The sequence below is a fragment of the Amblyomma maculatum genome, chromosome 1 (genome assembly GCF_055883805.1).
Source record: "Amblyomma maculatum isolate TAMU_Amacu chromosome 1, ASM5588380v1, whole genome shotgun sequence".
Classification (NCBI taxonomy): domain Eukaryota; kingdom Metazoa; phylum Arthropoda; class Arachnida; order Ixodida; family Ixodidae; genus Amblyomma; species Amblyomma maculatum.
In genome coordinates this window covers 30,689,441-30,714,435 of record NC_139344.1, presented here as the reverse complement: position 1 = coordinate 30,714,435, position 24,995 = coordinate 30,689,441, and the positions used below count along the sequence as shown (strand labels likewise).

Genomic DNA, 24,995 nt, shown 5'->3' with positions numbered 1-24,995 from the left:
GTCTGCTACAAAGGAGGGAAGCGGAGAGAGAAACCTCGCTTCTCCGTCCGTCGTGACGTCACCGTGAGGAGCCGGAGGCATTCAGAACCAATGGAGGGCGCTTTCGGCATGCGCTGTTCCTCGCCTTGCGTGCGTTGCGGACGTACAAAACACATCAACTTAGTGTTCTGCACCTGATACAACACAAATCTGCATGTGTTTGGATGCACTAACAGCTGTGGACGCGACGATGTAATCTTCCATTGTGTTAAAAGCTCCCGGCGCAATGCGGCTTTGCTGAGAAGAGAGATAAATTCGAGCCGAGCAAAGGAAACATTCTACTCGAAGCCTTTTTCTTACTGTGACTACATGCTGTTTGTTCCTAATGCGATTTCTATAGGGCTTTGACAAAAAGGCATGACGCGGTTCTTTTTATTTCCTTGCACAAAAGCGTCGGGACAGTCATCATTTCCTAGAACCACATTTATTAGAGGAAGAAAAGGGAGGTAAGACTTGTACTTCGTAGTTCCATTTCTTTCTGACTATTCAGGCCTCATTTGTATGTGAACCGTTGCGTTTAGCGTTGACTGCGATCTATTGATGGAGTGGAAACTTGCGATGGGACGGGCAGACAGCATCGGCGCATGGTTGAAATCGCGTGCCTCATTTTTTTTACGCAAAAGCTTCGCGCAAGGGCTTCTGTACTAGACATGACCAACTCATCAGCGCGTGCTGCTGCAAACTAGTAGATAATTATGAAAAGCCCACTGCTGTGTCGCAGCTAGGTTGTGAACGCTTCGCGGGATCCTTTCCAGAACAGCATGTGTCTGATAGGTTCGTGGAACCCTTACGGGAGCATTATTAGAAGATAAGGAGTGTACCGCTCAGCTGGGTATGGGCGCATTCAGGCAAGGAGCGCACAGAGCTAGGTTTCCTTCGATGCGTCCAAGCAAGCAATCATCGAAGTTGTTCATATATGGCTTTGTGATTTTGCACCCGTTGCTGCCTAATCATTTTACATAGTCCTGTCTTGTTTGAGGATGCAAATTACGTTGGAAATGAAAATGACGAGGCTCTTGTGAAAACACATTTCGGAACATGGTTTTCCATTGAAGGTATGGGTGCGGAGGAGCTTCAGCTTGGCTTTCAACATGCGTCAGCCGTCAATTCACTAAATGTGTATTGTGAGAGTACGATAAAAAAGGAAAGGTTCTCTACGTCTGCTAAATCTCGTATGACTCAAGCAGCATTCTGCGCGTTTGACTTTGCCCGTCAATGCCTCGCATGCATTGCAGAGCTCGGCAACCGCGCTTCGCTTATTGTTCATTTGTCTGGTGGCAGCTGTGTAATGATTCACCCTTTCTATAAAATTCTTCGTTTCCCCAAGTTACGGCGACTGGCACTCAAAGAAGGATTTGGTACACCAAGCCTTGGGTTCATTTCTCACAACAATGACCTTTCATGTGGGGCGAGAGGCTAATTGAGACGGAGGTAGTCGGCTAGGGCATGGTTGGCTGCCCTTCCTTTCCAGTAATATACGCGCCGAGGTTTCGCTGAGGGCTATGTAGTTTCTGCTAATAATGACACTCGCTACTTTTCAAAATGCCTTACTCTAACCAAAGCAAGTTTTCATTCCAAACCGACGCTCCCACAACGGAAGTGCTGCATCGTTTGTGAGCGCATCTGGTACGCGCACATGCGGTGAAAATCCCGATAGTCATTCGTGTGGAAATGGCATGCCATAATGACATTCACAAAGCGCAGAGAGCTGCGATCAGCACACAGCGCAGCGAAGGAGCCTCATCGGCAGCGTTCCCGGTCCTCCAAATGTCGTCACCCGACGTCTTGGCCAATCACAGGCGGCGGCGTGACCCGCGGTGAGCCCCGTCGCGCGGGCTGCGTATTTCTGCTGAAAAAAGGCTATTTCTGCTTTCTTCTGCCTAATTTCAACCTGATAGTCGAGTTTGCAGCATGAAAAACTGTGGGTTTCTGCTGAAAGCCCGATTTTCGCAAAAAGTGCTCCAGTGCCCAGTCGAAAAAAACTACAGAACTGTGTCAAAAATACGACAAAATATCCTGGAGTTCTGTCGTAACCATCAGATTTTTCCGCAGTTCTGTAGTACTTTTCTGTAGTTCTGTAGTTTTTTGTTAGTATATTTCTGTTGTCTGTAGTTCTGTAGCACTTTTCTGTTGTAACAACAGAGATTTCTGATGTTACTACAGAATGTTCTGTTGTCACAACATGTTTCCCGTCAAAAACCGCACAGAAATTCTGTCGTAACATCAGAAAATTTTCTCTAGTTTTTTTCCGACTGGGTGTCCCTTTAAAGGATACAAAGGTGCTAGTGACCATGACGATGGCTGCTGTTGTGTCTGCGTGGATGTCATGGACGCCACATGGCCCGCCGAACGGCGGCGTGCAGCAAGAGACAGACAACCGTACGCCACGACAGCCAAACGCAGACTCAACCTTTAATTCAGGAGAGAGGGTGCAGGACGGGAGCGAGAGAGAGTACAAGACGAGAGAAAGAGTACGGTGGCGCCGCCCCCCTTTAAAAAAACAAAAACAACAACAAAAGGGGAGTGGCAGATCCCTGACAAAACAAAGTTTTTCCAAATAGGTTGGGGCAACCAATAGCAAAAAAAAAGTGAATTGGCGATGCATTCACACTCACACGCTCTTCCCCCCTGCACAGGAAAACCATTGACACACAAAACATGAAACGCCTACCAAGTAGTGGAAAGCAACAGGCGCTATCCTAAAACAGCAAATCATATACCTGCAAGCACCACGAAAGCTCAATAAGGACATTGAAATAAAATAGCGAATTGTATGCGCAACTGAAAATAATGAACAAGTGTACATCTGCGTGCTAACAGAATGTTACCAAAACTTCAAACATATACACTTCGGTAAGTATAGTTTACAGGGTGCCCTCCTAAACGTAGTGATGAGTGTTAACAAGCAACGCCGGAGGAGTAAGCAGAATTAACACATGGCAATGCAATCACACTCTCCTCCCCAAGAAGGTCACGGCATAAGCACTGCACAACAAAAAATATCAACATATGACAATGCGGAAAAGTGAAAATGCAGAACAAGTGATAGGACAAAATCCTCCAGGAAGAGCGGTTTTTGCCGCCGCCTTTTGGACCGCCAAGGCAAGCAAACTTCATTTTGACTGGGCACGTTAGCTGGAGATGATTGCTCTGCGGGAATGGGAATTGCGGCCAAGGTAGGAATCTCATACGAAGGAAACTCAGCTCTCTGCTGTAACAAAGGGGCATTGTCGGGGGACTGTGTGGACTGGTTACCATCATAGTTGCTTTCTGCATGTACGAGGACTAATTTGGAAGCATTCCAAATGTTTCTATCGCTCAATCTAAATGCGTTACGCAATACCCTGGAGAGCACTGTAAAGGGACCTCGGTACTTAAGACGTTTTCCTGGCAAGCGTACCCTTACCTTACTTCCAATTGGTATGCATGGAGGCTTTGCTCCCCTCTTTGCATCCACGTGTTCTTTCATATGCTGCTGTTTACGGAATACCTTAGCTCTCAGACTACGACTGCAAGAGGAGTTTGAAGGAGCTATTTGAAGATTCGTTATGTCAACGGAGGAGCGAGGCTGACGGTTAAGTAAAAGCCTTGCGGGTGATACCCTTGTTGTTGCTTGAGCTATCACCCTGTAGGTACCTAAGTACTCTGTGATGGCTTTCTTCAATGGGCGGTGCTCGAGTTGAGCAAGCTGAATTTGCTCCTTTAGCCATCTGTTGAATCGTTCTCCCTGCCCTCTAGCTTGTGATACTAGTGAGATGAACAGAATTGCTTGATTCCCCTTTCTGCCTGGAAGGCCTCGGACTGCTGAGATTTGAACTGTGGACCACTGTCAGTTGCAATGCTTTGGTGGAAATCCTCGTGGCTGAAAACTTCAGAAAGAAAAGTTATGATAGCGTCAGAAGTTACCTCGCTAGCGAAACAAACTTCAGGTCACTTAGAATAATAATCAACTAATGTAATGAAAAATTTGCGGTCTGGTGGATCACGGGGCAAGGGACCAACTATATTCGTGTCCAATTTTTCCCAAACAGATTCCGGAAAGGGAACCGGTTGGAGCGGTACAAAGACCGGTTTAGCCGACTTGTCAGTGGGGCGGCCTGGCAAATGTAACAGCTTCTGACTGCACTTTCGAATTGTTTGTCTAAGCAAGGCCACCAGTACCTTTTTCTGAGTTGTTGTTTAGTTCTGACTATTCCTAGGTGATTTTTATGCGTGAGCTGTACGAACCTGTTTCTTAAAGATGCTGAGATTGTAACACGCTCGTCACGAAAGACCAGACCCTCCACGTACAAGAGTTCGTCCTTACTTGCAAAGCAAGGCACTAATTCAAGTGGTAGAGCCGTATTAATGGGCCACCTATCTGCAATGAACTTGACAACCTGCTGCGAGGAAGTGTCCTGCAAGGTAGCTGCTGGTAAGTCAGCCTTTCCGAGGTATGGAGTCACGAGGGAGACAATTTCCTCGTCAAAAGGTTCAGCTGCAGAAAGCTGAAGAGGTAGCCTAGACAAGGCATCAGCTACGATATTGTCTGGCCCTTTGTAGTACTGTACGGTACAATTGTAATACAAGAGTCGAGCACACTATCTTGAAATGCGTAGCGAGAGTCGCCCCGATGAACCAGCTGACGACAGGTAGTTAACATAGTAGTGTGTACTCAATACTCTCAAGAGGTCTGACTCATGACTCTCAAAGCGCTAAATCATGACACTCAACAGAGATAATAGGACACACTCAAACGTGCTGAGTCATGACACAAAAGTGCTGAGTGGAGCGACATCGTTCGCTGTGGACGACCGAGCATTGCATCGAACACAACCAGCATTCCACTGAACGCATCAAAAGTCAACGGAGTTCTACGCAAAATCCATTTGCATGCCCAACGCAAATGCTTTCGCATTTCTCCAGTGCAGACCTTCGCAGTGTTCTCGAAGCTTTTGGTCCTTCAGTTCAGTTTTCACACATTGGCGTCCTGTGGGTACCCCAGCCATGCACGCAGCTCATTTGTGATCCGAAGAATTCGAAGGCTGCAGTGTCTGCAATGCGACGAGTACGATCCCCGTAAAGAAAGCGCAAGTCAATAACTCTACTTCGGTGAGGTAAAATTCAAAGCTGTATTCAGATTTCAATGTCAACAGCGTCGATTACTCCACGTGAAGTCACATGTGCGCTTACTGCCTTTGTATTATTTCTGGCTCTACGATCGACAAGCGGAAACGATCTTTTGTTTCGCTTTGGGGCGCGCTTCCGTCACCTGTATTACCATGGTTACGTTACAACATGTTGTAATATAATGACGGCTAGTGTAATAACTTCGAGTTATCTCATTTGCGATAACAGCACACATGTTCTGCGTATCGATCGGGGTAGCAAATTAAAATTGAAGAACGCCTTCACCAATGCGTTTTTTGTCGCTGCGTATGTGTATCGACAGGTCGTTGCAGTAAAGAACGTTATGCGCTACTCTGATGATAAGCGGGAAATCGCTGTGTTGTGAGGTCCTCTCGGGGTGGTTCATTTCGGCCTAGTCCAAAAGGCTCATGTGGCGTGAACCCACATGACACTAGTGAAACGCCTCTGCATTTTGCAATTTCAAAATGGGTGCTCCTAAAGTATATTATGTTAGCCGTTAACAAACTTTTCAAAGAAAGTTTGCTCTAAAATGTGCTCGTTAAACGCAAAAAAAAAAAAATGTTTTAAGCGGTCGCTCGGTCCCAATAAGTAAATTGAATGCTCGATTACACCTACTTATTTTTGAGCGCATAATTGCTATGTATAGGTGGCAGATTTTGCTTAAACACATGGTGATTGTGAAATGTTTCCTTGCAATATTTTTGTTTTTAGAAAGATTTTATATTTCTGCAGTCGGAATTACGTTTTGAGTCGAAGCCTCGCCTTCCCGGCATTGCAACGGCTGATGAAGTGCGTCTTCAAGAAGCTCCAGAAGACGGTGAAGCAACCTTTTCTTCTAAGTATTACTTAACAATTCTATGCCTAGGGCAGAACTGAGCTGCACTGGAGCGGTTTTTAGGCATCTGTGGACGTCCATGCAAGGCGCTACAGGCTAGAAAGTACGGAGATTTTAGTCAAGGCGCAACTTCAGCGTTTTCCTCGCTGGGTCCAAATGGCTTTGAGCTGGACCTGATCGACTATAACTCAGTTCGAATGACAATAGGTCTGATTGAGGCAAGGAAAGTACTGCGCGTTCATTTCCGCAAAACATCAGCAAAAATACAGAAACATCTTAGTGAAGGGAAAGTGCGATATTTGCCTAAACAAATGCAGGTCTCTATCGAAACGTGAGATGTATAATGCGCCTTTCTTTACCCAGAATCCGCATTAAACAAAAATATGACAAAAATGTAGAGTTTCAACTATCTTCGAAGCAATTTTCACGAACACTAGCCATTGGCCTAAGTCTGTGTCGCTGCTGCCGCTTCGATCTTGGCTCGCGTGGTAAGCTTCTCGGCAACGAACCAGTCTGGCTGCTCTTTACGGTTCTATTTTCTCGGCAGCCTGTCTGGCCAAAGCCACCTAGAAGAGGGAGAAGGCCCCCAAACGACCTCCTCTCTTTGACCACTACGTCACGATAGGAGGATGGCTGTGTCCGATGGGAGAAGCCCAGCCGGCGGCGCACGCCTGCGCTTTGGCCTGCGCCGCAAACATGCTTATCCTTCTTGGCTTGGCTTGGCTGAGCGTGACTCTACGGCTCGCAAAAAAATTATTGCAGGATCGTGCATTGGAACGCAGTCTTTATGTTTCCCGTTCAATTTTAGACAGTTTTGTAATTATGAATACAAATCAAAACACATAAACCTTTAACTGACAATAATATTGGAGTATAGAGCGAATCATATATGTATACATAATCCTAATACTTGGGCCGCCCGCTGGTTTGAGCGAAGTTGTGTCAGTTGCTGGCAACACTTATTCAGACGGCAGGCGGCGAGAACCACGTTTTTACCATGTTTTTGACAGCATCACAGCATCGGTAAGCATGGCGCGTCGTAAGCGTTCGTAAGTCAAGCTTACGAAGTTGCTGCTGGTCGTTTGTGGGCTACTCTTCACCCGTTCGAATGCAAGAATGCCTGGCTCATGCTGTGCACCCAACTGCAAGTCAAATTATGACGGCGGCCCAAGTGTCCGAGTGCACAGGTTTCCTACTGACCCGACGATGCGGGCAGCATGGACCAGATCTGTTCCCCGGAAAGACTTCTTGCCAACAAAGTACACAGTGGTAAGCATTGCTTTTTGTGTTGTTATATGGTGTTCTGAGACGAAAAGCTTTTGTCGTGCGGTTTATCCGCTGACGGTTGCTAATGCATGATTTCTGTTACGTACGGTACCATCATAACGCACGTGTTGACGATCTTTATTGCTTCCGCAGCAGAGCCAAAGGGTCTCTGAAATTGTCGGCGCGTTCGTTAATGCCATCTTTTGTCCAGTTACATGCTCATTTGATTGTATTATTTTATTTCAGCTCTGTGAAAAGCATTTTTTGCCAACGGACTACTTGAAAACAACTGCCTACACAGATATAAACACTGGAAAAGTTGTGGAAGTTCCGCTGAAAACCATTGGCCTGAAACAAACTGCACTTCCAAATTTGTTTGCGAAGTGCCCCGCATATTTATCTCGACCACAAGCGTCGGTTCGAGAAGCACCAGAACAGAAAAGGATCCGCTTGGAAGATGCTTCAATGCAAGAGGCAATACTGCTTTCGAAGCAGACTCAAGCTGAAGAGGAGGCCAAAAACAGGGTAAATGGTTTCTCCGATTTGCTCGACGCTTTGCCAAGCCTTCAAAATTCCGACTTCTGGACTATTATCAACAAGGATGGGAAGGTTTTCTTCTTGAATCTGACCCTTGATTCTGCTCCTGCAGTCCGTCCGTCGGTGATTGTGTCATCGGACCTTCGCGTAGAAGTGTTTTTTGGTGAAACTCGCCTGAGCAAATGTGGTGACGTGCTTGTGCCTGAAAAGCTTTGTGATCTAAGAGATTTGAAAAGAGTGCTACAGATGATTGAAGACAGTCGCAGGAATATCTCCACTGAGCCTTCTGAGAAGATTCATCATCTTTTTCAATTGGTAGCAACTTTACTGGATGAAGTGAGTGATGAACATTCTGCATGCAAGTTGCAAGAATGGCATTTCGAGCTACTGAAATTCTTCAAAAGCCAAGTAGATCTTGTTTTAAACAATGCTAACCGATATCCCCTAGATTTTTTAGTTTTTGCAAGCCTTTTGTCGACGATTTCACCTCACGCTTACAAGTTTTTTAGAAGCTCAATGAAACTTAAGTTGCCGCACCCTGACACAGTCAGAAGGCTTTGTTCATCATATGATGTAAGTCCTGCAACAGAGCTAACTTTCTTTCTTATGCGAAGCGGGTTGCGAACACATACAAAGAGCATGAACGGACAGTGACTTTAATGATAGACGAAGTGCACCTTCAAGCATATTTTGATTACAAGGCTGGTTTCGTGACAGGTGCTGCTGTTAACTCCTCAAGCCCTGCAAAAACAGCCCATGTATTCATGATCCAGAGCCTGCTTTCTTCAAACAAAGATGTTGTACACATTCTACCTGTTACACAAATTGATGCCAGGGTGCTGGATGACTTTCTTCGGAAACTTATTATTGATCTGGAGGCATCTGGTTTTAAAATCGTAGCACTGATATCAGACAACAACTCCATAAACAGGAAAGCTATGTCATTCTTTGCTAAGCCCGCAAGGCTCAGCATTGTGTACCAGCAACCTGCTGATCCATTACGCCCCCTATTTTTCGTCATAGATCCGGTTCACTTGATTAAGTGCATTAGGAATAACTGGCTGAATCAGCGCAACATTGGGAAGTGCATCTACTTTCCTGACCCAAAAAGTACCGATGCCCAACCAGATACTTACAACCACCCTTTAAAGCATTGTGTCAGCTTCACGAAGCCGAGAAAAATGACCTTTTACAGGTAGCGCCAACGCTTACCTTAAAGGCACTGAACCCGTCAAACATGGAGCGCCAAAATGTTAAACTGGCCCTGAAGATTTTTAACTTATCGACTGTTGCTGCTCTTAACACAGCTTCATTCCAGCATGCACAGGAAGCGTCCAAATACATTGACACCATATTGACTTGGTGGAATGTAATAAATGTAATAAATGTCAAAACGCCAAAAAAAGGAGAACGGCTTCGACTTGAGTTGCAAGGCCCAATAACATCAACCTCATGCCCTCAGCTTGAATTCTTGAGCAGAATAGTTCACTGGCTTGACCACTGGGCAAGCCTCAAGCATTACAATGGCCGCCTGACGCGAGAAACACACCCTGCTTTGAGCCACACTACCCATGCCTTGCACGAACTCGCCGTGTATTGTTTGGAAGAGCTTGGTTTTAGTTATGTGCTCTTGGGAAAATTCCAAACTGACAGCCTTGATGATCGCTTTGGCAAGTACCGGCAACTGTCAGGGGCCAACTACCACGTGTCCACCACGCAAATATATGAGTCAGAGAACAAGTTTCGTTTGCAAAAAGTTCTAGATTTGCCTGAGTTGGACATGGTGCAAGCGTCAAGTCACTCAAGTGCGTCAAAGGTAGATGTAGATGTACACTCATTGCAAGATCAATTTCGTGTTGCCGTGGCTGATCCTGACATTGAGGCAAAAGCTTCGAGGCTGCCAGCGGTAATATATGTCGCTGGCTATTGCGCCCATGCAGCTTTAAAGAAACTAGCATGCACATCCTGCAGGGAAAACCTTGTCCTGCAAGATGTAGACCTAGATAATGCAGACAATGCATTGATCGCAAACATGTCGAGAGGAGGACTCAAGTTCCCACGAGCCACTGTTGTGAACGCTGTGCTTTTCACAGAAATTGTACTGGACAAGCTCAGGGCCCCAGTATATTCCACACAGTTTTTTAGCCTTCCTAGGCAGAAGGATGCTCTTGTTGCCCTTGCATTTTCAGCCCTTGGAGACATTGATGACCTAGATGTGTGCGATTTTGGTCACACAGCAAAGGAAGTGATGGAGCTTGTCATAAGTGCTGCAGCGAATACACTACTGAACAATTTGTGCCCCAGAGAAAATGATAAATTGTTCCATGCCAAGAATGAGCGGAAACTAAAAACCTTGAAGGCCTGAGGAATGCTGATCTTTTGTTGTCTGGTATTTATGTGGTTCTGTTTTGTTTAGCTATGTGTATGCTTGTGCTTATGGACTCTAAAAATTGTCTATGGTATTTATAGCTTGGCAAAACTAAAACACAGCAGTTGCTAGCATTTGGCCACGGTCCGAAGCATCTGGTACCGCAGTGCTGATCAAACAGCTGGAAATGAAATAAGATTTTTATTGTTTCACTATTAAAAAAAATTGAGAGGCATCATAAGGCTTCTATAATTTCGTCATGTGATTAGGTATCTGTTTAGACAGCAACGAAGGCTTTCAGAATGGGCGGTTTTTCCATGGCGGAATTTTTGTGGCCAGGTTGAGTGTGAGGGGACCTATACTGCAGACTTTAGTTGTATTTGATTATGTTCTTTCTCCACATGTTGAAGGAATTGCTTTCGCTGTTTTTTTAGCCTTAATGATGCCTACTTCTTCTTGGGGCACTCTGAGCTATTGTACTTTATCAGTTCATCGTTTTTAACATTCATGTGTCAAGCATTTCATTTTTGGATATAGCTTCTTCAATTTCTCAGCATTTTATGAAATCTCTGAACACTTGTAAACAAGGCTGATGGAAATGAAGAAGGAAAAAACACTACTGTAAAGGCTTGTTCTGTGACAATAGTTTGTGCATGAAACTGTCATGTTGATAAATTGCTTTCAGCAAAGAACCTTGAAATGAATTTTGAAGAAATCTTGCCTTTTTAAGCACAATTGTTTGTATGTGTGAAATAAATTTATTCTGGGCCTTAAAAATGTTGTGTTGCTATTCAACTCCCCAGTAAGGGGACTGTGAAAATGAATACCATCCATACGTTATACAAAAATAACTTCAGTCCATGAAAAAAGTGACCTAATAGCACAAAGGACAATAAGAGCGCTGGCTGAGCCCTTTTGAGGACATGTAAGTAGTCAACGAGTGCAAGCAAACCATAACAGAATATCACTTTTTATTGTGGTTTTTGACTGCAAAGAACCACGAAGCACCAGTCATTTCTGTGCCACTTCTAAGTGTTCTTCTGTAGAAGTAAAATATTGATTTAGCTAGGTTGCTATTAATGAAAAGTGGCAATTGTTTTAAACCATAATCAGTACGACGCGCACTGGTTGTGCCTGTGCGCAATGATTATGGTTTAAAAAAAATTGCTTGCGCCAGTCCCAGCGTTCGTGGCACAAGGCTAGGCGTAGCGGATGGGCGAAGCCGACTTGCAGGCCCATCGCACTGGCGTGACGTCACGCCGCCGTGCCGAGGCCTTGAAGTTGTCTAGGTGGTTTTGGTCTGGCACGGCTGCGGTCTCTTTCTTTAGCGAGATGGCGCATGCGTATGGCGTATTTACCTAGCTTAAATGTAGAAGTGGTGCCGATGGAACGTCACAAAGATGGTAATGTTCAAACAACAGCGTGAGAGTGTTTTGCAGGTCGAACTTGATGATGATGACGGTATTTACTGCACAGAACGAGAGCGTGTTGCAGTTCCACTCGAGGCGTGATCGACTGCGACGATAGCATAGTGCTCCTATGCCTGGCCACTAAATTGAAGACGTCGATGTTTTCTGCACATCTGCCCATGTATATATATATATATATATATATATATATATATATATATATATATATATATATATATATATATATATATATATATATATACATGGGCGTTGTTTGGAACGCCCAGCATTATTCTATCTTCCTCGTCTTCCCTTGCTTTGCTCCTGCGCTCTTCACTTCATTGTCCGCTAAGTACATCACACTCGGCTACGACCGCGGTCCTTAAATGCATCACCCCACATCACTGCTGTCGCATTTGTTGCACATGGCTGTTTTGTTTTTCCAGGCTGTCCTCTAGCGGAGCCGTGAGAAAGTTCGCATAGATAATATATTCATATTGTCTGGTTCATGGTGAGTGGCAAGTTGCTCTCTGGGCGAGATTTTTGGGGTAGTTGCCACTTGGGCGTTCCGGCAAGGCCTTGTTGAGAGTCATGCACCTGAGAGTTTCTCCAGTGCCACTTGTTGGCGGCTTGCTCTAATCAGTCTTGCAGGCGAACGACCCTTTTCTTCAACCGCGACACGTGCAATGCGAAATTGTTTCTCCTCCACCCATCTGAACCTGCCTGAAACACAGCAGTACACAAATGCCACGTATTGTCACCTAAGCGCTCAGTGATTACGTAGGACCCATCATATTTCGAGGTCAGCTTGCGCCCTGTTGATTGTAGGCTGCGTTGCACCCAGACCTCGTCTCCAACTTATAGCGCGGAGCTGGACGATGTCGGCGGTCATAGATGCGTTTTTGCGCCTGTCGCGCACGAGATACTCTTTGCCGTGCTTCCGACCTGATACGCTGACGAGCTTCCTGTCGTGGTACAGGGGTCCCGACGTTGATAGGTGTTTCCACGTTGCACGTTCCTGCAAGTTCAGGCTGTTGTCTGTATACAATCTTATAAGGCATTGTTCCCGCAGAACTTTGCGCAGAAGTGTTGACAGCGTAGGCCGCCGCTCAGAGGTGCTGGTCCCAGTCTGCCTTGCCTTTTTTGTTGTTCATGCAGAAGGGAGCGATTCGCGATTGTATGGTCTGACTCGTCTGCTCGGTGAGACAATTAGCTTGAGGGTGGTAAGCCAATGCGAAGTGGTGCTCAACTCCCGCCTGGTGCAGGTAGGCACGAATTTCGCTACTCCAGAACGTGGTTGAGCGGTCCGATATTAGTTTTCGTGGAAGCCCGCGCCGCCATTCGAACCGGTCCTTTAAAAATTCAACGACGTAGTGTGCAGCGGGGGAGGGCACGGCAGCAGCCTCTACAAATTTTGACAGAGAATCTACAGCCACTAATATGTACCGGTTGCCCACTGCTGATGTCGGCTGAAGTCCAATGTGGTTAATTCCTATGGTGTCAAATATCAGGCAAAGGGATTGGCGATAGAAGCCCGGGTTAGCAACCTGGAAGACTTATGTACGGCCGGCAGACTTCGCAGCTGGCAACGCACGCGTGGATGTCTGCTCATTTTGGGCCACCAGAAGCGTTGCTGCGCCTTTTGCAACGTGACTCGCTTACCATTGTGCCCTCCTGTGGGGGACTCTTGAATAGTGTGGAGCACCTGCCCGCGGAGAGGAGCAGGAAGTACAAGGAGATGCTGTTCTTCCTTGCGGCTTTTCAGCCAATGTCGGCGGTTTAATGTAGCATCCCGCGTGACAAACTTGGAGTTGCTTCCAGTGTCCCCAAGGGAAACCATGATAGCCGCCATACCTCTGTTCTTGCTTTGGGCCTTCTTTATATCCTGCTGACAAAATAAGAGCCAACTTTCGGTGTACCGAGCTCGAGAGTAGCCGTCACCCCTGAGGTGTCGCGACAAGGGATCTGCAATACAGTTAAGAGCATCGGCCCGATGCCATACATTATATTTGTATTCTTGGAGCGTTATTATCCAGCGTAATTTCCGTCCGAAAAGGCAATGGCGAAACTTATCGTCGACACTCCAGACCACCGCCAAAATTCTAAGTCGTTGGAGTGTGTGGGCGATTCCTCTGCCCGAGGCATGCGCACGACAAAACACACAGTGGGCCATATGATAAACATCTTTAATCTCACAGGGATCGGGGATCGTCGAAGTCGGTGTCGTCGTCCGGGTGGCTGCGGGTCGTTGAGAGCGCCGGAACGAAGAGCCAGGGACCAAGGAGCCAGAGACCAAGAGAGGGCGAGAAGGCGGCGCGTGCCTTCTTTTATAGCCCCCTCGCGCGGGACCGGTTATCCCCGCGCGAGCGGGGAGAGGGAAACAGGCACGCGCGCAGGAAGCATTGGGAAGTGGCGCGGCCTTCGAATGCGCGGCGCGCCACGAGCCCTACATCTTCCCCCCCCCTCAGCGTCCAACCCGGGCTCCGCCAACAGCCGGGCCATGTCCATGTCCGAGCCCGGGTCAGCGTAAAATATGAAGGCTTGTCGTCTGGCTCTGGCGGGATGCCATCTCAGCTGGTCCGTGGGACGGGAGAAGCAGCAGGCATGGCGGGACTGTTCCGGCTGGTCCCTCTCTGGCAGCGGCCACATCCTCGGGGTCGCAGCGCAGCTGGGCTCGGCCACGGATACGACTGGCAGCGGCCCTGAGCTGCTGCTCTACATCGTTGACCCCTTTCGACGTGGCGCCGTGCTGGATGCACATTGCAGCAGGCGTTTCCGCCACGGGCACACCTGGGTTCCTGAGGCCCGTACTCCAGACCTGGGCAGCGGGCTTCAATCCAACTCGTTGAAGACGGCCAGCATGGCCGCGCTGGTCACAATAATGGGCCACAAACTAGGGGGGTGCCCCCTGTTTAGGTGGCCCCTCCTTGAACCAAGCGCTGGGTGCGGTTTCCCGCCCCAGCGACGGTGGTTCATCTGGCTGCTGCAAAATCTTATCAGAATGCATTCTGAAAGAAGCAAAGACGTTAGCCAAAGTAGTGCACTACCTTGGCCTTAGGTTATAGCGTCGGTTGCGAACCGGGTTGCTACCTGCATCGTTTTGAGCTTCCCCCGCTTCGCAGTTATCGTCCTTGTGAAGGTGGTAAGCTTTCAAGTCTGCGACGTGCACCGGACCAGCGGTTTCACCGCTCGCCAACAACCGCAGCTGGTAGGTAAGTGGCGTAGTCCGTGCCGTAACTTCGAACGGTCCAACCCACTTGTGCGCTAGCGACGCGGCGAAACCACGCGCTGCGTTACTAAGCGGGTGCGTTCTTTTCAGTGCCAAGTCGCCCGTGTTGAAAACGACGTGACGACGACCTTTGTTGTACTGATCCGCTTGCTCCATGCGCGCGACATCGAGGTTTTCACGAGCCGCGCGCTGCGCTGCCTCAAGGCGCTCGCGGAGCTTTGCCGCGTACTGTGTAAGCGGAGGGGCGCGGGCCCCGCCGCATCAAGTAGGGCGTTCTCAAGCGGAAAAGCGATCTCTTTCCCAAAATTCAAGTAAGCAGGTGTCATACCCACCGACCTGTTCACGGTTGTTCTAGTGGCGAAAGCCAGTTCGGACAACCGTACGTCCCAATCTCTGTGCTGCTCGGTCGTCGCAACCAGCATACTCTTAACATTCCGATTCACTCTCTCGGTTATGTTGCTCTGAGCGTGGTAGGGACTCGTTTCCCTGTGGCGGATTTGAAGCGCCCGACAGGAATCAACAAAGACTTTGCTTGTGAAATACGAAGCATTGTCTGTAATGAGGTCGGAAGGGAAACCGAAACGAGTGAATGTCTCCAACAGTTTCTCCCAAATCCGTTCTGACACAAGCTTCCTAAGGGGGAAAACGTCAACCCACTTGGAATAGTGGTCCGTTATTACCAGGATATATTGGTGTCCGCGCGCGGAGCGAGGGAGGGGTCCCATGATATCGCACGCGACCACTTGCCACGGATAGTTGCTAACTACCGGCTTCATCATGCCAGCGGGTTTCCCCGCCCGAGGCTTGGCTACCTGGCAAACAGGACATGTACGGGCGTAACCCAGCACATCTTTTCTCATACCTGGCCAGGTCGCGACACGGCATAACTTATCGTAATCTTACTGCCGCTGCCATGGCCTGCCAGCGCTGAGTCATGGAAGTACTGGAGGAATCGTTTCCGCAACTTCCTCGGGACCACGACTCGGAAGGGGGATGCAATCGCCTCTTCCTCGTCAAGTTGGGGGATGTAGCGGAGCAGTAAGCCATCATCGCCCAGCAGATACGCGTCGTACTTGCCCTCAGCGTTCCCGGTGCAAGCTGCACTACTCGCAAGCTCTGTCAGCACCCGCTGGCATAGACCGTCTGCTTTCTGGGCCTCAATTAGCTCTTCCCTACTGACCGCTACTCCCCAAGACAGATTTCTCTCTGCCTCGCTTCTTGGCAGGCGAGTAGTCGCCGCCACCAGCTGATGCGCCTTCTCTCTCTCGCAGCACAGCGCGGCAACTCTGTCCGCCACCTTTCTCTCTTTAACTACGCAGGGCGCGACGCTCGTGTCCGCCCTCTCCTCCTCTCCACTAGCGGCGACGCCGCTTTCAGCAATGCTGGTTTGCGCCTCTTCTGCGCTTCTGCCAGCCTTCAACGGTGCGCGCGATAAAGCATCGGCCACCTTATTCATGCTGCCCCGGCGGTACTCAATGGCGTACGCGTAACGTTGCAACGTCAGCGCCCATCTAGCGAGTCTGCCTGCGGGGTTTTTCAGCCTCTTTAACCACGAAAGTGCCTGGTGATCTGTCTGCACGGTGAAAACCGCTCCGTCTAGGTACATGTCGAACTTTGACAATGCGAACATTATCGCCAGGCATTCCTTTTCGGTCACGGAGTAATTCCGCTCCGCCGATGTGAGCGTGCGGCTAGCGAACGCGACGGGGCGCAGTTTGCCCTCGTGTTCCTGCAATAAAACAGCTCCTACACCGGCATCACTAGCATCTGTCTGCAAGACAAACGGCTTGTTCAGGTCGGGGAGGCGCAAACTAGCGGTGTTCGCTATCGCGCGAGCCAAGGCAACAAAAGCGTCGTTCTGTTCCTTGCCCCAGACACATTTCGAGCCTTTCCGCAACAGCTGGTTCAATGGCCTAGCGAGCTCTGAACAACTAGAGATGAATTGTCTGTAGAAGGCAACCATTCCCAAAAACCTCTGCAAGCTTTTCACGTCCGTCGGGCAGGGGTAGTTCAGAATTGCCTGCAGTTTGTCATCGTTCGGTCTCAAAGTGTCATCATCAACCACAAATCCCAAGAGGTTCACTCTCTTCGATGCCAACTGCACTTTCTTTGGGTTGATAGTTATACACGCACGTCTCATTCTTTCAAGAATGGAATTCAAGTGAATGAGATGCTCTTCGAACGACTGTGAGAATATCACGACGTCGTCGAGGTACGCCATCGCGTAGTTGAACCTTGCATCGCCCAGCACGATGTCCATCAATCGCATGAACGTGCTCGGTGCATTAGACAAACCAAACGGGAGTCGAGTAAATTCGAAGAGCCCGCGGTGACAGGTGAATGCGGTTTTCTGAATGTCACCTTCCGCCACCTCAATCTGCAGGTACCCTCTGCTTGCATCCAGGACTGTGAAGAACCTTGCGTTCCCTAACGCGTACATCACAGCCTCGATCGACTGGAAAGGGCACGTAACCGTAGGCGTCAGTGAGTTGAGCTTTCGATAATCAACACACAGCCTGACCGAACCATCTTTCTTTGGCGCTAGAACCACTGGGGACGCCCAGGGACTTTGTGAGGGTCTCACCGCGCCGGTATCTATCATCTCGTCAAGGGCGCTGTCGAGAAGCTGTCTCTTATGCGCGCTTAACGGCCGCGGGTTACATCTGAAAGGGCGAGCACCACCTGTTTCGATCTCTTGCTGAAGCAAGTCGGTCCTGCCTGGTTTCTCTGTGAAACAATCCGAAAACGGGAGTAAAGTTTCTACGAGCCTTCGGCGCTGACTACCGGTTCCCGAGAAGGACGCGATAATTGCTTCTAATGGGCTACCATTTAGTGTCGCGGGGGAGCCCTCTGCCACAAAAGCGTGAACGCTCGCTCGCTCAGCGACGTATTCCTGTTTGGGCGCGCTAACAAAGGGAATGAGAGGGGTGAAGGGGCTGTAGCGATAGCCGTTCTCCCCCATGTCAAGCACAATGCCTTCGCTCGAAAGAAAATCTTTTCCCAGAATAACTGGTATGGCTAAGCCGGGCAGATAGACGAAGCGATGCCTCCGCTTCCTGCCGTCAAAACGCAGGACCAGACGCACCGCTCCTTCTGCTTTTGTTGTCCCTGCTGCTAAGCTCAAAGGGGTTTCTGTTGGCCTGACACGGATGTTACATCTACGGCAGGCCTCGAAAACATCATCACCGACCAATGACAGAGTTGAGCCCGTGTCAACGAGTGCCGAGTAGCTTTGACCAACTAACCGCACTAGCATAAAAGGGCTCGAGCGCGCCAACATTCCATGCGCTCTACAGGCGAGGGGGACAAAAGCCTCTGCGCCCCCGGGGCGGTCGCCCGATGACGCGGCGTGGGAGTACATTTCCCATTTTCCGCCGTGGCTACCACGAAATTCTCCCGCCGACGGCGACAGGCTGGTGTTACCAATTATGGCCGCCGGCGGTCCGCGTTTCCCTGCATACGCCTTGCTTGGCACTCTCGTGCCACGTGGCCCGGCTGGTTGCAATTCCAGCAATGCCGATCGTTCACCTGCCGCGCGGTCGGTGGATGCTGCGTTCCACGAAGCGGCTGGGGACGTCTTTCGCCTCCCTCCGCGCCTGTGCGGATGTCGCTGGCGAGCCCAGCTCGACGCCGCTGCTCGAACGCGTACGGGTCAAGAGCGCGAGGAATATCAGAGCCTTCCGCTGGCCTTTCCTGCCCAACCGTCATTACGTCTGCGCCTCTGGCGCGCGGCACGGAGTCTTGGCCTCCGGCCCAGGCGCATCGCGGCTCTAGCGATTCGGCTGGCCTGGGGGGTGGCTGGTAGCGCAATTCAGCGAGTAAATCCGCCTGTACTACCTTCGCTTCCTGTGCTAGAGCCTCGAGGTTTGCAAAACCACGTCCCCGCAAATACGGCTTGAAGCGCGGATGGCATTGCCTCATCACGCGCGTGACCTGTTCTAGATCGGTTGCCGTGGGATCTGCCCTCTTGTAGAGCTCCTGCATTGCGCGTACATACTCGAGGAGGCTCTCCTCTGGGTGCTGTGTGCGCAACGCTAGCTCCTCAAGCATCCGGCGTTCGTAATCGGGCGGCAAGAACTCGGCGCGGAAGCGATCTGTGAAGTCTGCCATCGACTGGAAGGCCAGCTGGCAGCGTCTCCACCGCGCCGCGCTCTCAACAAGTGCCACGGGAATTACCTGCGCTAGCACCACATCGTCTGGGGAACCCAGTGCCGTCTGATAATCCTCGAGTTCTTGCAAGAACTCGTGGACTGACTTCACGTCCGTGTAGCCGGAAAAGGAGGGAACCTCTACATTTATCCGCGGACGCGAGACTGCCGCCGCAGCTGCGGCTTGGTTGGCGCTAGCCACCGAACCGAGCTGAAGGGTGAACACCGACAATACTTCGTTCATCTGCCTCATCCGGGCGGCCGCATCGGTAACCTGCGCAGACTCTACCGCGTCCTTTACCTCACTTCCGGACGCACTAGCGTCCGAAGCGGCGGCCCTATCTGGCACGTCTTTTCTCGGAGGCATTGCACTCAACAACTAAGGCCGGCCGGGAGTCTAAACGCGCACGATTACCACCTAGCCCGCATCAAGAGGCTAGTCACAAAGGCTAGTCACTTCATAAAACTAACATATGCACAAAAAAAATTAAAACACAAACCGCCCGACACTAACAAACACACACATAACCCAAAACAAAATAAAACACTGTACAAACACTACTATACTACACTCCGTGTCATCTGCACACACGATAGCCCTAAACTCAAAATGGCGTCGCGCCTAACATACAAAGGACCGGCCCATCGTGTTGCCGTGCACTGCCACGTTGGCAGAAAAGTCGTCCGCATGTGTGCTAATTCAGCCCCAGTTGGGTGCCAGTTGTGGGCGATTCCTCTGCCCGAGGCATGCGCACGACAAAACACACAGTGGGCCGTATGATAAACATCTTTAATCTCACAGGGATCGGGGATCGTCGAAGTCGGTGTCGTCGTCCGGGTGGCTGCGGGTCGTTGAGAGCGCCGGAACGAAGAGCCAGGGACCAAGGAGCCAGAGACCAAGAGAGCGCGAGACGGCGGCGCGTGCCTTCTTTTATAGCCCCCTCGCGCGGGACCGGTTATCCCCGAGCGAGCGGGGAGAGGGAAACAGGCACGCGCGCAGGGAGCATTGGGAAGTGGCGCGGCCTTCGAATGCGCGGCGCGCCACGAGCCCTACAAGTGGTAATGGCTTTCGGCAGCGGACAGTTTGCGACTAGCGTGTGCAACGATGTGCTAAGCTCCCTGTGAGTCACGCTGGAGAAGAATCGCCCCCAGGCCGGACTGGCTGGCGTCAGTGTGCACTTCAGCGTGCCAGTCTTCGCGAAAGTGTCTAAGTACTGGGCACTGAGTCAGCTGATCTTTGAACGCTTGAAAGGCTCGTTGCTGCCGTTCACACCACATTAAGTTCTCGCCCTTCTTTAACAAATTTGTGATGATAGCTGATGTGGTGGCGAAACTGGCTACAAATTTCCGTAAATAGGAACCATGCCAAGGAATGTATGCAGCTGCTTCACACTGTTAGGAGTGGGGTAAATCGTTTCGGCCGCTTTTAGCTCTGGGAGCGGGTGAATGCCCTCCGCAGAAATTTCGTAGGCGAGGTAGGCGATCTCCGACAGGCCAAACTTACATTTCTCCCGGTTTAGCCGGAAGCCAGGTTGGTATAACAGGACAAGACCATTATCCAGATTCCGGAAATGCTTATCTTCGCTGCCGCCGATGACCAAAATGTCATCGAGGTAGACCACACAGGCGTGGCCTTTGAGAGAACCAAGCACCATGTTCGTAGCGCGCTGGAAAGTGCTTGGAGCTGTACGTAGCCCAAAAGGCATGCGATTGAACTCGTACAGCCTGATAGGGATGCGAAAAGCAGTCTTATGTTTATCCTCTTCGGCGGCGTTGATCTGCCAATACCCGGAGCGCAGGTCGAGAGATGAAAAGTATTTCTCGTGTCGGATGGCGTCAATTGTGTAGTCGATACGGGGAAGCGGATAAGAGTCTGAGATCTCGTGCTTATTGAGCGTTCTGTAGTCGACGCAAAATCTCAGAGTGCTGTTTTTCAGGCGTGCGAGAACAACAGCGGCTGCCTAAGGGCTCGAGGAGGGTCGTACGATGCCAGCAGTCAGCATGTCGCGTACCTGGTCAGCGATGATCGTTTGCTCACGCTCTGCGTAACGCTACAGCGGAACGGTTATGGGCGGTTGATTGTTGGTTGGTATGCCGTGGACAATCAAGTCAGTGCCAGGAAGCGGTGCACTAGTCTCCGCGAAAATGGCCTTGTGACAGTGCAGCAGGGCACTCAAGGTTTGAGTACCGGAAGGTTCACCTTTCACATGCTCGTCCCTGCGTGGGCTAGGGATGGTATGGCATGAGCGGAGCTGCACTTCGCTGTTTTCGATTGACAGAGCCACGTCCCGGGACATGAGGTAGTCTGCGCCCAATATGAGGTCAGAAGGCAAGTCCGCAAACACCGGGACGCCCAGCAAGATCTTGCTGCTAGCCTCAGTCCGAATGCAGATATCGACTGCACCAACGGGAACGGCGCTTCTCCCAAGCCTTGCAGTTGAGACGAGGTCCATTGACTCAGCGGGCCCAGTGCATGACGTTGAAGCAATGCCGTTCGCTGAGCACCGGTGTCAACCGTTGCGGTCACCTCCCCGATGCCGTCGACATGCACCGGCAGGAAGGGAAGGGGTTGATTCTGGAATTGTATGCGTGGGCGAGTAGCATGAGGACAATCCTTGTACATGTGGCCATGTTGTCCGCATGAAAAGCAACTGCGGCGTCGGCGCTACTGTGGATCTGGGGCAGATGTCCCGGCGGCAGCAAGGATCCAGCGACGACTGGTGGTGTCATGCAGGGAGGCCGCTCGGTAGACAAAGATGGAAAGGCTGTCAGTGTCCAGTGTGGACTTAATAGATGCGTCGGCATAATAGATCGTGAAGCCCAACGATGATGTACTGTTTGGCTGCGGATGCGGGCCACTCGATTTCGCAGGCCTGAATACGGACCTTATCATAAATGTAAAGGGCGACGTCTTCATCTGGAGCCTGGAGCCGCGATCTCATCATTGTGAGTGGCGCACAGGCCAGGGGTGTAAACGCGGCAAGGAGGGCACCCTAGTGAAAAAATCCTATGAGTCACAATAACCTCATACAAATTCTCATACTAGTCTCATACAAATCTCATATAATCTCATACAAAACTCATCCATCATATGAGAAGTATATGAGAATTAATAAGATTTGTATGAGGTTAGTATGAGAAATCTTTATGAGTTTATTGTGACTCATACGGTGTTTTTCACTAGGGCAGAGGCCCAGGCCGACCAAGTGGTGTAGCGGCGGCCTTCTTACTGGTGCCAGGCGCGGGCGGCACCACGGAGATGGTCTTCCGCGACGGCGAGCGTGGTGGCTGGAGACCAGGCGGAACGCCGGGCAGCAGCATCGGCAAGTTAACCCAAGCTTCGGCGTTATCAGAAAAGCCACGGAACCCCGAAAGTGGTACCGGTGGTACTGGGCATCCAAAGGACATCGAGACGCGGCCAAGCGCTGTGGCGAAAGTGGCGGATACCTCCCGGAGGGTGGAGAGCACTTCAGGAAAGAGGGCCGCCAGAGCCGAATCCGCCGAGGAGGCATGGGCGCCGTTCTCGGTCGGAATAGAAGTTCTGGGCACCGAGTGTGTCGGTCGTATGACTGTCCGACCGCTTCGAAGGAGGAGCGGGTCGGGGAGGTCCGGGTAGGGCCCGAAGTTAGTAGACTGCGCCATTGTGACGGGAAAAAGCAGAGACGCGGCCGTTCTTTCGAACGCCCAGCTTATATACAGATGCCGCACAATGTGCAGACGGTATGGGACGTGTTTAAGTAGCAACTAGAGAAAATGGGGGCTCGGTAGTTTGCTGCAACAACCGACACTCGACCGCAACGGAGGCGGAAGAGGTGGCCATTGCGCTAGCTCTAACCCAACAGGTCACAATTATAGTTATAAACTCCAAATCAGCGATTAGAAACTTTCACGCAGGCCGCATTTTGGCCATAGCAGCAAGTGTGTTGGTCAGTGGTCCACCACCGGCAGAGCAGGTCGCGCTCGTGTGGACAGCGGCGCACCAGGGATTGTGGGGGACGAGAAAGCGCACGTACTGGTCCGAGGATTAGCTACATTGCGAGATCCCAGTGACGTCTTATGCGCAACTCCGTACCACTTGCGAGATGTGGAGCCCCCCCCCGTCCACCCCCAGTTCGATAATGACCTTAATACCTACCAAGATAACATAAATCATTACAAATTAGGCAGATCAATATTTCCAAAAGCGTGTAAGCAACTCACCAAAAGCGAGGAGTTTATGTGGCGTAAGCTACAACTGAAGTATTCCCGAACCCCCCGCTTTACAGCAAGTGACACCCGGAAATGTTTACCCCAGGTGCAAACGCTGCGATGGCATAGCGGACATGATCCACATGATATGAAAGTGTCCTAGATTTGGAGAACCTGACAGAACAGATGAGTCCTGGGAGGCACTACTTCTCCAACAGGACGAAAAAGGACAACGTGAAGTCATCCGCCTCGCCCTGGCCGCTGCTCAGACCCAAGATATCCAGGCTGACGGCTGAGGAGGAGGACAAGGCTGGGACAGAGTTGTTGTTGTTGTTGTCCAAATAACTTATGGCACATACCCACAGAGGGGGATCGGCCAAGAATTGGGTAGCAAAGAATGTTTTTTTAAATATACTTGCATAAAAAAAGATGATTTGAGGGATAGAGGAAAGGAAACAAAACGGGAAATAAGTGAAATATAAAATGAAAAGTGGTAACACTCACGGAAGATTGACACTGCAATTGTAGAACAAGTGATGTTTAAATATTTAGCAAGGCAAACGATTTGAGTCCAGTAAAAAATTTTGCATGGCAGTAAAAACAGACCTGTGATTGTGCTCAAGGATGGGGGCGCCAAATGATAACAATGTCGGGCTGCTTAAACTAAGGCCAAGCTGTTGCAATGGCCTTTCCATCAACTGTTTTCTCAGCGTAGTGAAGCGGCGGCAAAACAATAAAAAGTGATGTAATGTTTCTTGTTCACCGCAAAATGCGCAGACGGGAGACAGTGCCAAACCAGACCTGTAAAGATAGAAATTTAAAGGTGGGATACGGCATCACAGCCTTGTTAGTGAAATCTCAAGTTGCCGTGAATGACATAATTTTCAATTCCAAAAATAATTTAGATGCAGGTAGTCATCAGATCTTAAAAGATGTCCATTTTTTATATTTAATAGAACGTTTCTTCGAAACCTCGCTGCGGTGATGTACGCGGTCGCCGGAAGGATAGATAATACGGGGCCATTAATGGACTCTTTTGCCAAATTGTCAGCATATTCATGTAAAGTCACATTGCTGTGGCCTGGTACCCATACCATATGTACAATTTTCAAATGTCTAGGGATCAGGGAGACAAAGGTTTTTACTGCTGCGCCTCGGATCCTCGGCAACCTTCTTCTTCTTCTTCTCCCTCGTTATAATGACACATACCCACAACGGGGGATTGGCCAGAGTTCGTTGTAGGTGACATAATATAAATTATAATGTCGATTTGACTGTATGATAGATAATCTAATAATTAGTAGTTAGTGTCGACAACCTTTTGACGGATGCCAATAAATGTTATTTCTCTCTCTCCTCGTCTTCCCTTACTTCGCTCCTGCGCTCTTCACTTCATCGTTGGCTAAGTACATCACATATGTAGGTATCTTGGGCGGATTATCAGCATTTATCATATATTTGGAATGTTCATTCATATCAAACCAGGCAGTGTGAGGTATCACAGGCGCTGTTGCGATGGCAGAATTCCAAAGTTGAATCTATGTAGATGTGCGTGGACACCAACAAACCTATGAAGAAAACAAGTGATTATTAATTATGGCAGAATACACAAATGAAAGCGTAATGAAATAAATAGGAGGGGGTAGGCATGGCCTGGAGCTGGTTATACAAGCGAAAGCTCTGTTGGCATGATTTTGCTTGGTAAGGTTGTACACGGTTTGACGGTTTGAATTAGGAGGATACTCAAGCTTCATTTTAAATGTATACCCGCTATCACCTTGAACACCGCCTCTCCATTCCTCGATTTTTGGTGCGGAAAGCTGGATTCCGCCATTTTTCGTCAAGG

The 24,995-nt window shown here is 49.6% G+C and overlaps 1 pseudogene; it reads left to right on the top strand.

Annotated features, from left to right (window-relative positions):
• Positions 1–7,119: 7,119 nt before the first annotated feature.
• LOC146202036 (uncharacterized) lies at positions 7,120–8,126 on the top strand (annotated as a pseudogene).
• Positions 8,127–24,995: the final 16,869 nt, after the last annotated feature.